Below are 12,806 nucleotides of genomic sequence, written 5' to 3' on the forward strand. Positions count from 1 at the left end.
GAGCGGCGCGGGGCTCCGCGTGGTTTGAGCGGCGTTAGGGCGGCTGGGTCGCAGCGTGATCGCTTTGGCTGCGTTCTTGTTACGGAGCGGGGATGGGTTATCTGGGGCAGCCGGAACGCCCTGCTGCTCACTCTGTGCAGCACGTAAGGTACAGTCGAGTCTCTCCGTTGGAAAGAAGGCACGTTTTCCGTGCCTGCCCTGCTGTTTTGCTCCAGCCTCACCGAGCGCTTTGTATCAGAGCCTGACGCTCCGTTCCTTCCCTTGGGTGCATCGAGGATGTCCACGTTTCCCTGCGTAGTGTATCCCCTGTTAAAAGCTGTGTTTCTTCTGTTTGCGGTATCTTATGAGCTTAGGGCCTATGTATTTCTTTTTCCTGCTCGCCGGGTAAGATATTCCACACCGGTTTCATAGTGTTTAGATGGTATGGCGCTTAAAAGAAAAATAGTAATAATTAAAATTTTATTGTAGGCACTCATCACTCTGTATTCCCCATCCCAGAAAATCCTTTACTGTCTGATTCCTGATTAGGTTTTGGCATCTTAAAGATTTTGGGGGGACGTTTTTTGCTTTTTTTTTTTTTAATGTTAATATTGCATTAAAATTCTTCCTCATGACTTCCAAATGTGCTGCAATAATTTCTTTTTTTTAATTATTATTATTATTTTCCAGTGGTCTTTTGTGACCTGCAGGAGTATAGTCAGTGGATCTTAAAAGCAACATTTTAATTAGGCTTTCTGTTGAACAATAATTTCTGACTGAACAGCCATGCGTGATTGGAAGTAGAAGTGAAATCTTAATCCTTTGGTAACTTCTGTATTAAGCATATTGTGCTGGTCACTGTTAGAGGGAGAGTAGCAGGATCGCTTTCTGGTCTAATGGCAAGCCTATATTTTTAAGGATTTTAGTAAATTTTATTAATTAATGAGATCATTCCGCATTTGGTGTGAGTTTTGCTGTACATGGAGCTCTGAGACCAGTGATTATCTGTATCCTTGGCCCTTGGATTGTTACAGAACTCCTGAAAGCCTGAGTGTCTTCATGTGTGCCCCTCACCCAAAGTAGTAACAGACTTGCTAAAAATGATTCCTGTAGATAATAACTCCCCAAGTTTACCTAATATGACAACTTTTTTTCCCTCTCGGTACATCACTAGCAAGCCTTGCATTTTATAGTGGTTCCCGGATAAGCAGGAGAAGCTTTGTTGAAGAGGGCATTGGACCAGACTTGAGGCCTGCCTGTGAATGCTTGTGCTGTTTTCCTTTCACTGGAGCTACAACTTGACTGAGCATCAGAGCTGCTTCCTCTCTTTGGTTCTGGAGAGAAAAGCAGGCTGTCATGGATGCTGCTTACCAAGATGAGCTGGCACAGTCAGCAAAGAGAGCTGTGGTCCCTGTAGCTGAATGTTGAGCCACATGAAATGATTCTTGGCTGCAGGAGAATTAACATTTTAATTTGGACCAGGAGCACTCTTTTAAAGAAATCCTCTCAATTGTCTCCTCTTACAGAACTTTGGCTCCCGTAGCTAAGTGGCTTCGTTGTGCAAACTGGATTCCTGTTGGACTGAATGAAATTAGAAAGTGCCCCAACCACTGAATGTTCAGTCCTTGGAGCAGGCTGCTGCTGAAACAGAAAACCTCACAACATGCACAGTGTGGGTGTCAGGTCCTTAGCACCAATTATTTTATTGCTCTGCGTGGATCTAGTCCTGCTGGGCTGCACTGCATGCTAATGGAAACACAGCCCTTACCTGCTGGGTGAGAAGGAGGTAAACACGAGGTGTAGGCTTTAATGAGGTGCTGTTAGGATAGCAGGACTTACTACTGGCCTGCACCACCCTTCAGAATAATGGCACTACAAGGTGGAGAAAGGGCAGTGTGTAGAACTGTAGAATATCTGATTTCTCTTCAGAAAAGATAAAAACAGCTGGGGAGCAGATGAGTACTCGTGACATGATATTGTATTTGTTCTAAGCAGTTTTGAACGCAGATTTGCAGCTTCTGTTTTTTATTACTACTGGTGTTTTGTTTTTTTTTTTGCTTCCCTTAAGTAAAAATATCTGCATGTGTGTGTATATACGTATTTCTTATTTGCTTATCAAATGTCACTTCCCTTCCAAGATAGATTTAGAGTAGTTTGTACAGATTTTGGAGTGCTACCAGGTTCGTGTGCAGCATGGCTATTACGGCAGGAACAAAGCATCCTCCTCCCCTAGAATTTCTAATTTAATTACCACAAAGTTTATGTCGAGACTAGAATGTCTCAAGGGCTAAACATGTTGGCGTTGGTTTTGGGTGGCTTTCAAAAAATCAGCTATTGTGGATAGCTTGTACTTCTGCTTACAGCAGTTAGTAGTTCTCGCTTGGCTCCGGGATGAGATTGCACAGCAGTGTTTTGCTGTACTTTCAAACGCAAAAGATAGAAGTTATCTGTTAAACAGAGGGCTAAGATTTCACAATAGTTTCATATTTTGTGTGGTTTGTTGCTGTTTTTGATTATGAAGCACCTGTATCAGGGATATAAAAATGAAAGGACATATACTGGAGTTCTTGAGAGATTGCTCTCTCACTGGAAAACATGTAATTTTTGTGCTGCAACCACTGATAAGATTTATTTTGTATGTTTCGTGAAGAAACGTTGCGAAACAGGCAATAATTTTATTTTACATGGATTCTATAAAAAATGTGTTATTTCAGCTGGGTTCAAAACTTGCAAACAGGCTCTTACTTCAGCTTTAAATATCAGCTGCTCCTTCTGGTGCCTGTAACGGAACGGATGTCATGTTGTAGCTGCAGGATATCTATCTGGTAACAGTTTGTTAGTGTTGTATATGAGATCATTTGTCTGGCAGTTGATATTAATAATTCCTTTGGTCATAGCGCTGAAATGCTCAGCGAGATCCTACTCACTAGGCGTTATTTCACAGCACTTATTACCAGCCTAGCAGTGTTCCACCCTCTGAAAAAGGAAAGAAAGCAGTGGTGAGCTTTGCATATGCTTGCCGTGTCAGTTTGTTGTATCTTTCTCTGTTATAATGAAACACTCCTCGGTAAATTCCTCTAGCCTAATTAGGTTTCTCTTACGCTTCTTGCAGCTTTGTAAGTGTCCCATGCAGCAGTAGAGATGCTGAGCACACACGTACGTCTCTATGCGTGGAAGTATCACTAAAAATCTGATTGTGAGCCCTTTTTTAAAAAAAAGTAATTTGGGGGGGAAAAAAAATCCCTATCCTATTGGAAGGGAGATGCAGCCCAGGGCCAGAGCTGAGCATGGGTGTGGGAAGGCTTAAAGGAAGTCTTGGCCTTTTACCTCTTTGCTGATGGCTGAAGGTGAGCCTTAAGGTGCAGAATTATTGCCTGTGTTCTGACCTGGCCTCTCCTCAGTAATGAGAGCTAAGGAGTGTGCTCCTTGGAAGGAGATTATTGCAAGCAGTCTCACCCAAGAAACAGCTTAGCGAGGAAGTGATTGAAAGGATGGTCTTCTGACATGGAAACCACACTTCCAGCCTGGGGCTGTTTTGGAGGAAGACAAAGAAGACCCAAGTCCTCTGGCTTTTGAGCTTTGCAGGAACCAAGGCTATTCTCCCTTTTAAAGCTGTTTGGCTTTCCCTTCCACCAGAGGCTTCCACCACTGAACAACCTCTTGGTTTCCTCTGGCTTTGCTCTGAGGCTAGCTCTTCTTCTTTCTTAAGGTTGCAAGAAGAAACCCTCTATATGGCATTTCTGTTGGTTTTTTGTTGTTCTCTTTATACACCACAGTTGACATTGAGAGAGATCACCTTGATCATTTTATTTACTCCCATAAAAAGGCATGTTCTTGCTTGACTGAACAAATTGGTTTTAGCAGTGGGTTATCTTGTTTCTGATTTACAGGTAACTTAACTGTGTGGCATAACAAGCTAATAACGTGTTTCCTACATGCTTGACTCTTAAATTGATGTGCAGTTGGATACCAGGTGCTTGAGGCCTGATTCTTAGAGTACTTCTGCTGTTCTTATGCCAAAGGCTCATAGGTGAGTGCTCTGCCACACACTGTGCTGAGTAGAAAATTGGACATTCACTCATGGAGAAACCAAAAGAAGTGGTGTAGGTGTGCTTTAGTAGACTCTTCAGTAAGCTCTGTTGAAATAACTAGAAAGCTTTATTAAAAGTTGAGGAGGATGGAAGGTAGCAGAGATTTGACAGGAACGTTGTAGTCATTAAGTTATGTTGTCCTATTTTGACACTGCTGGATGTAGATGTTCTCATTTGTAGTAGTGACTTCTTGTTGTGATTCAGTGACAGCCCACTGAAAGGCCAGTGAGATCAGGTGTGACAAAACAGCTGGGGTCGGGTGGGCCAGAAAATGGAGTAGCTGTTTCCACAAAAGCAATGTGTCTCTTGTTTTCATTGAAGCTGCTCAGACCTTTCTTTTTTCTTTTTTTCCGAGTGAATTCCTTGGGTTAGTAGCAGCTGCGTACTCATTCCTAGGTATTCCCTGTGATGCTGACAATCGTTTGCTCTCTTCTGTAATCTGCTTTGCTCTTGAGCAGCATTCAGGGATGCCTCCTGAACAGAAGACTCAGCTTCAGAGCAGCATGCTCTGTTCTGTATTTGCCAACTGTTGGTTCTACTAAGTGCACCCTTGATTAGGAGAGCAGCATCGTCCTGAATGCCACTTGGACAAAGTGCCGTAAGAAGAACGTTCTTATGTTATCCTAATTATCACTCTTTGCCATGTGAGGCTTCTCATGACTACAGTTGCAGCAGTATGTGAGAAAAGGAGGACTTTGAATCGGGCATTTTGTGTGTGGGGGCACCAAATGTGGCTGGTGTGTCCCTTTACAAGCACTTTGTCCGATGAAGTATCTGACTACCACCAGTGTGATTAAGCAGCCTGGACATGGCAATTCCCCATGTTTGCCTGTTGTGAACCACTTCTGTGTGTCTTCTACCGCCAAGTTTTCTTAACCTTCAGGCTCAGTTCTTCTCCACTTGGCTTTCTCCTCATGCTGACAGTTCTCACCGCCTTTCTTCCAGTGCTCCGTTTGCCCTATTTGCATGCATCAGCTGTGCAAACATTTGTAGCAGTGTCATGCTTTATATACAAGACTGAGGTCACAAGACAAGCTTCATCACAGGCTGCAAGGTGATGCATTCTGAGTCACTGAGGAGGCTGGCTTAGGGAGTTTGGTTCTAGATCTCTTTCCAGACCTGATTAGGGCAAGTAGTGGTGCTTTCACTTAACTGCAGCCAAAATATTTCTGTTTTGCTGGTCAACACGCATCCTGGATGGTGGGGAGGTGGTTAGAATTGCAGTGATTAATAGGTATGAGAGTTTTAAAAAACATTTACCGTTGTTAAAACTGACTCATGGTTTTCTTTCCATGAATTGTGCTGAAATGAAACTTGTGCTACGTATATGTCATGCAATTATCGAATCCGTATGGAACTTCCTCTGCAGTTCTTATCTAAATGTCATGAGGCTCAATTTTTCTCCTCCCAGGTGCTCAGGGAAGCCTCAGATGTGCTAATGAAATTAGGTGTATTATGTAAACAAATGGTCAATATTTAATTGTCTAATAGAGGTGCTAAGGGCTGAGTTGGATATTAGCACTTCACAATTGGAATTCTGAATGCTTTATTACAATATATTTTAGAACGAAGTCAGAAAGCTTCTTACACAGTATCTCCTAGCTTCTACTAGTATTAAGCATACTGATTTATGAAAGAAAACAGTGGCTTGAACAAATTTGGTGCATTGGATTTCTGTGCAAAGCGTTTGCACTGAGTTCTGAATCTGAATGTTGTCTGACAACCGAAGTTGCTTGACTTGAGGGCCTGGGTATGTGAATGCAAAACTTCAGGAGCACAAGAGATTTGAGCAGAGTACACTAGTTAATGGTTTTTGAAGGAAACCCTCAAGAGAGTGACTTAGAAACTGTTGAATACGTAGTTCTAAGTAGGTTCTTTCATTAAAAGCGGATCGCTTCCAGGTCAGGCAGTGCTTGCTGCATTCACATTACAACATTATATTAAATTCTGAGAAAAGACAATTATGGAAACTTTTCAAAATCTGCAACTTGTGAATGAGCCTATGGTCACACAGTCTGTTTTCTTTGTTTCTGTGTGTGGCCGTATTAACTCATTCAACTGTTATTGAATGGAGTGCTTGTATCTGTCATCTTCCCTTGCCTTTCCCACAGAAAGACCATCTATAATCTTCATTTTTAATGCTTTGCTCCACTGGAAAGCTGATGGGTTTATTTCTTACAAGTCACAGCTTTTTAAACGATGTGGGCAGTGATCTGTTCACCTTCCGTAAAGGAGGCACAAAGAAGAAGGGAGTTAGGTGCAGTTTTGTCCAGCTGTGCAGCAGCAGAAAAGTTGAGTCTGTGTGTGTTAAGGGTCTGTTCTTGGAAAACAGGCTGCAGTGGTTGTAGGATGATGTCACTTTCTCCCATGCGAGAGTTATTCACTGGATACTTGTCACTTCTACAGCAGCGTTGACAGCCCTGTCTGTGTAAAGGTCAGTGACACAACCATCTCCTGCAGCACTTTGTGTTCAACTATCAGACTTCAGGCAGAAATAGCTATCGAGGGCTCGTATGTTCTGGTTCTCAGCTGCATTGAGATGACTGTAATAAAGACCTGGGAATTGGTAACCACTTTGGTTCACTTGGCTGGTAGCCGTGGTAACGTGCATCTGAACCCTTACTGGATGTTGGCTTTCAGACTGGAGGAGGGTTGCTCTCATGTGGTAGTCAGCTCAAACAGATTCGGGAGCGCCAGCTTCTGCCTTACCACCCATTAAATGAGTTGCTAAATAGCATCAAGCTAAAGAGTTGGAAAAATTAACTCCCTTTGTCAGGATACCATTCATAACATCTGTCTGTACTTACTGAGCACTGAACAGTTTCACATGCAATTCCAAGTTTGAGAGTGAGTGAATGACATCTGATGACTTGAATGGTTCTAATGAGAAGTTTTACAGATACAAATATGTTTGGGAGTAGTTTTGAATGGAGATGCAAGAATGAGTATCTAAATCTAAGCTTTTTTGTCATTTTATGGTGGCATGTGATAACTTCATAAAAGGGCTACATGTAGCTGGACTGGACAATGAGTCCAGGGCTAGAGTGGGAGTGGAATGGAAAGAGTGGGAAGAGAATATTGGATCTCATAATGGATATCAGTGATGTGTTTTGTTTTGTTGTTTTTTTTTTTGTCAATCACTTGTGCAAATCTTTCTACACAATTTACACTGCATCTGCCTGATCTCTTTGTCTGATTTCTGGCCCTGTTTTGACTAGGAAAGAAAGTGAGAATTCTGTGTTGTGTTTTTTTTGTTTGTTTGTTTGTTTTTAATGAAGTTGTCCTGAATCTGTAGTGGTTAAGAAGGTTCCTTATAAGCCTGCTCTTGTAGGTTTAATCTCAGGAGAAAGTTATATCTATTATAAAGTACCTGGTTATGCAACGTTTCACTGAGGATCACTGACGGACCTTGAGCAATTCTTACTTGCTCACGAGGAGAATGGTTTCTGATTTAGGTAAGTAGCCAATTGCTACATGAGTTTGATGTTTTAGAAGTCTTAGGTTGTTTCTATTACCAGATGTGTGAGACATGTTCCTATTGCACAGCAAGGTTGCACGTGGCTCTTTTCTGTGTGTTTCTTGCTTTTGGTCTATGTATTTCACGTTTGACAAACTCTATTTTAGCATGTTTCTGGGCATGGGCAACTTGTACTTATAAACCTGACTGCATAAACTTTTAATGTAATCCCATCATATTGGATGAAATGTTCAGGAATCTATGCGAGTAGTTAGAGTGGTTGCCTACTTTAAGCAAGAGGTTATTTCATAACTTAATGACTATTTATACATTCAAAATCCTATGCAATTGGTATAGTAAACAAAACATAAGTCTCTTGGATAGTGTCTTGCAATAAGGCTGCATTTGCCATGCCAGGCTGTGGCTAAACTGTGGTTTGTTTGGTTTTGTTTCTCTTATTTCATTGAGAAGGTACTAAATTATAAGTGATTTAACTACTCTGAACTCATACAGCGTTCTAAGACGTGGCTTCTTTCCTTTGTAGTGAAATGTAAAAATAAATAGATAGAAGGCTTTCAGGATTCAGTGCTGGAGAACTACTTTCAGTACCATCTGCAGTTGAGGGTTAAGGAAAGTGTTTTGGATGGAATAGACAAATGGTCATAACAACAAGAACAAAGACAAAAACACAGTATTTTTGGCCATAACTAATGAAAAACGCCGGAGCTGACGTTATATCCATCTGTGTTATCACTTCATTCAATCTAAGTCAGGATTTCCTGGCATTCATCTATGGAGAGACGATGGACTTTGCTGTTCATGCTATATAGCATGAGCAACTTTTGGATGATCATGTATTGGCTTCTTGTGCTCTTTTCCATATTCCTGCCAGCAGGGTAAATCAGCACATTTCCATAAGTATTCAACGTACTTTATTCATTCTCATTCCCATTATTGCAGGCTAACTTTCCAGTTACCTCTTGATTCTCTTTTTATTTTCCAAAAGAGTTAAGAAACATCTTGCTCTTATGACAGCTGGCTGTAACTATTTACAGAGAACTCGGCAATGTTTTGCTGGCTGACCAATTTGAGCTGCTTCAGCTCTCAGCAGTGCTGGTGTGCCACATTTGCTATCTTAAGGTTTATTTCTCGCAGGTATTAATGAAATAGAAAAGTAGAGTTGTAAAACCACAGTGCTGGATATTAAGAAGCAAAGGAAAAAAACCTAGCCAAATGAAAAGGAAGACCTTTTACTTGTGAACTTGATAACACAATTTGTTACTAAACTGTATTCTATTCAGTTTGACATGCAAGTGGTTTTAGTTATTTTGAGTTCCAAGTGCTGGAGTTCTTACCAAAAAGATATGTTGATGGCTCTGAAAGTAATGCCTTGCTTGTATTTCCATGGAAACTGCAGCAGGTACAAAGAGCACAACAACACTACTTGATAGAGCAGATTCTCAGCTATGGAACACTATTTTTCAGTGTGGACACCACCACTAGCTGTGCATTTTTGACAGCGATGAACAACGGCCTGCATGCCATTCTCATGGAAGTCTGTACCAGCAGAGGTGAGCCACAGCTGCCACTACTGAAATGCGCTGCTCACGGCCTCATTGTGCTCACATCCACTGTTTGGTCTCTGTACGTGTTCAGCAGTGTCACTGGGCGCCTTTTCTTCTGTCTGGAGGAGTTCCCTGGCACAGTTTTGCTCCATACACACTTCCATGTCAGACACCATTTTGTCAGACGGCCCCTCTGCTGCCATCTGTTGTTGCACAGCAATAGCATGGAGCGGAATATTGGTGGGAAGGTTCAGCCTCTACTTCTATGCCACCAGCAGCTGCCTGTGACATAGCGCACCAACATAACAACATGGGAGCAGTTCTTTTTTTGGCAAGCTGGTAGAATCTTTGAATGTCAACAAATGATATGTTGTTCATATCTTTCTGTATCAGTTGGCGTGGGGATGCATTTACTTATTTCTAATAAACAATATTGCTTCTTAATAGCTTTTATTTTCACGTACTAAACCTACTGCTTTGAGCATGTGTTGGAAAGCAGCATACGGACTTGGGAAAAAAAAAATAAAAAGAAAACAAATCAAAGTTTTGCAGAAGAGGAAGAAGGAGCAGGCAACCAAGCCAGTGCCTAGGGATGCAGCCTGGAGCTGTGGTGGTGGTGTCTGTGTGGGCCTGCTTGCCTGTGCAGATGATAGGTCTGAGATCAGCCCATACTTTCACATAGCACTGAAATGCTATGTGAGCTGGTTCAGCATTATGCATACCAGATTTTGCCTTGCATTGCTGCATTTTTATTTTTATTTTTTTTTGCAACATTCAGTTCTCCTTCCCTCTGTTAAAAGGAGGGTGAAAGCATAGGCAGTAACTCTGGTGGGGTAAGAGACTAGTACTGGTCTCGTGTTCTGGCTGAGGCAGCTGCCCAACATGCCTTGGCAGTGTCTGCATTTAGTAGCTCTGTTCCTGGCTGCCGGCCCAGTCACATGGTGCTGCTGGAGCAAGGGACATGTGAGTGCTGCGTTAGGCCAGGCCTGGCGCTGAGGCAGCAGTAGGCGGGCGGCCTGCTCCTGGCGGAGGGCTGGAACCTGCACTGCTTGCTCCTGCCAGGCCGCTGCCGCTTGGCACGGCTGCTTTGGCTCCAGAGACAGCTGGGAGCTGCTTCCTGGAGGTTTCCTTATCTTTCTAAAGCAGAAAAAAGCTCAAAGAATGTTCTGTGGATAAGTGAGCCCTTGGTTCTTTGCCGTCATCAAGATTAATGCTGTAAAACCACTTTTGTGGCTTAATTTGGACAAACAGAGATCTCCTAGCTGCTAGAAAGCTATTGGAGTTACAGTTACCCCCTAATAACACCCTTGTGCTCTTCTTGCACTCTGTTTTGGGGGCTAGCAACTCAAAACATTGTCTTGTGCTGGTTATGGTCCTACTTCAAACATGTTGTTCTTGGTATGTTTGTTTTTTTTTTTTTCCTGTTTAATTTAATATTATCATTGAGACATTGCATGGAACCTAGCTCCCAGACTTTTGACTTACAGATAAGCCTCTGAACAGTGAATCCAAACTTATGAAAGTTGGCTGAGTTGCGAAATGCTGGTTTAGTAGGCTCTTCTCATTGATTGTGAAAAGCTGATGTGGGCAGCTTATGGTGACTTTAACTTGGCATGGAATTGTTTGTTAGCTTCTATCAGGTGTGTGTCTTATATGTATATGTGACGATACTGCTTTTGGACGAAGATGGTGAAAAATGATTCCAACCTTGCAAAAATTCAGTGTATTCTCTAACAGTAAGCAGATAGTTCAGTTTAGTTCTGCGTTTGCAGTGAACAAATACACCCAGTGTTGTTTTCTTTTTCATGAAGTAACATACGAAATTAATCTTCTAAAAAGGCAACATCTGTGGGCAGTGATCTAATATTGAGAACTGTACCACAAGTCTTTCTGTAGGAAAACTCGAGGTGAGGGAAGTGCTGCAAATGACATGTTCCTTCACTTGTTGCGTGACTAATCTGCAATATATCCAGCCTAACTTGTATGAAACTAGTAAGTATGTATCATGCTGGAACAAGGCGGTTCAGCTAAGGTTAAACAGTGCTTTACCTTATTAGGACTACTCTAAATGATTGTGGAAAACGAATGCAGTGTGGCATTGGCACGGCTCTTCCGAGGCAGTAAAAAGAAGAGGAGCAGCGTGGAGTAAATACTGTCTTGGGAGAGAAGGGAAAACACATCTACGTTGTCTGTTAAATAGTCTTAAAGAGGGAAATTCATCTTTAAGCAATCCGAAATAGATTTCACTTTACTTACAGATGTATTCTGGCACTCATCCCAAATGTCTGGGTTGTGGGCATTGTTTTTTTGTGTATCAGTTCTGTAAGTATGACTCATAAAATGAAATTCTCACTGAAACAGCAGGTATGATGCGAACTTTCTGTTTTTCTACGTTTTGTAAAGATATCTGGGAAACAAAACCTTGTTGGACACTTCACATATTTTATTATTTGAAAACAGTGTTTAGACTTTAGAGGACAACTGTAACTTTTACAGAAAATTCTTAAATAATTTCCATCATATATATTTCCTCTTACCGCCCCTCGCCTCGGATCTCCTTACTGGGAATGGATTGGAATAATGTATACAACTCTGTAAGAGCTGAGATGAAGGGCAGGAAATGACCTACAAACAGAACAGGTTATGTGCTGTCACACTGCCTAGAAAAAGAAGAATGATTTAACTCTGCTTCTCAGAGGATAACTTCTGAGGGTGCCTTCTTCCATTTTCTGTAGTATCTGCTCCTTAGACTTGACATGTTCCGTAGATTTCCAGTCATATTTCGCTCAGTATTCTTCTTTTTTTTTTTTTCCTGCTTCAGGTTTCCTCCTGTGTGTCTGGGCAAGATGTTCAATATTGCTATGCTCTAGTTGATCACTTGTCTTTTTTTCCAGGGTTTAGATGTTGTGGTTTACAGAGCTTACAAAAAGCCTTTAAGGAGGATGCTCTGATATTCAGCAGTTAGCGTGTATCACTGGGTTTTGACATCTTGTCTAACTCTCCTGCTGTATTTCTGGGTGACCATTAGCAAGGTTAGTTTCCTTTTTTAATTCAGAAGGGGAATAGCTCCTTGGCTGTCATCTCATAAAGTGTCTAAAACTCTACTAATTGGAAAAAAAGCTGTGTAAGAGGAGTTACTAGCAGTTGTCTGGATGTGTTTGTTTTATTTAGTTTCTTTAAGAGCAATGGTGGGAAAGAAGACTCAATTCTCCAGCAGAACTCCATGAACTTGAACCAAATGTGAAGTTCCATTGGTCTGTTTAAAATTTTATGTGATCTTTGCCAGAAGTGTTTTATTAGGTATTTGTTGCCAGTACTGCCACTGAGTTGTTTTAATAGGCCTGTGACTGTAAGTTCTCATAAACGGGCAATATCTATGACAAACTTGTTTTCCCTTCTTTCTAAAAGCTTCTCAAAAGGGTACTTTGAAATTCTCCTTCAGGTGTAAATGTCATTTGTCCTTGAAAGTAAAACCATTACAGTGCAAAACAGCTAGTGTTTCTTGGTGGTAGTTTCCAACCCCCTCCCCCCCATAAACCATATGGCGATGATGACAGACTCTTATTTGCTCCTATGCTATACGAGGTTGCTAGGAGTTGTCAGATGACACTTGCTCACATGAGAGCCATTAACAGGGTGTTGTAGCCAGTGTTAGAACAACCTTGCAACGAAGGGCGAGTCACTGCAAAAGCAACTATGCTTTTTTTTTTTTTT

Source organism: Meleagris gallopavo, chromosome 4 (genome assembly GCF_000146605.3).
Source record: "Meleagris gallopavo isolate NT-WF06-2002-E0010 breed Aviagen turkey brand Nicholas breeding stock chromosome 4, Turkey_5.1, whole genome shotgun sequence".
Lineage (NCBI taxonomy): Eukaryota > Metazoa > Chordata > Aves > Galliformes > Phasianidae > Meleagris > Meleagris gallopavo.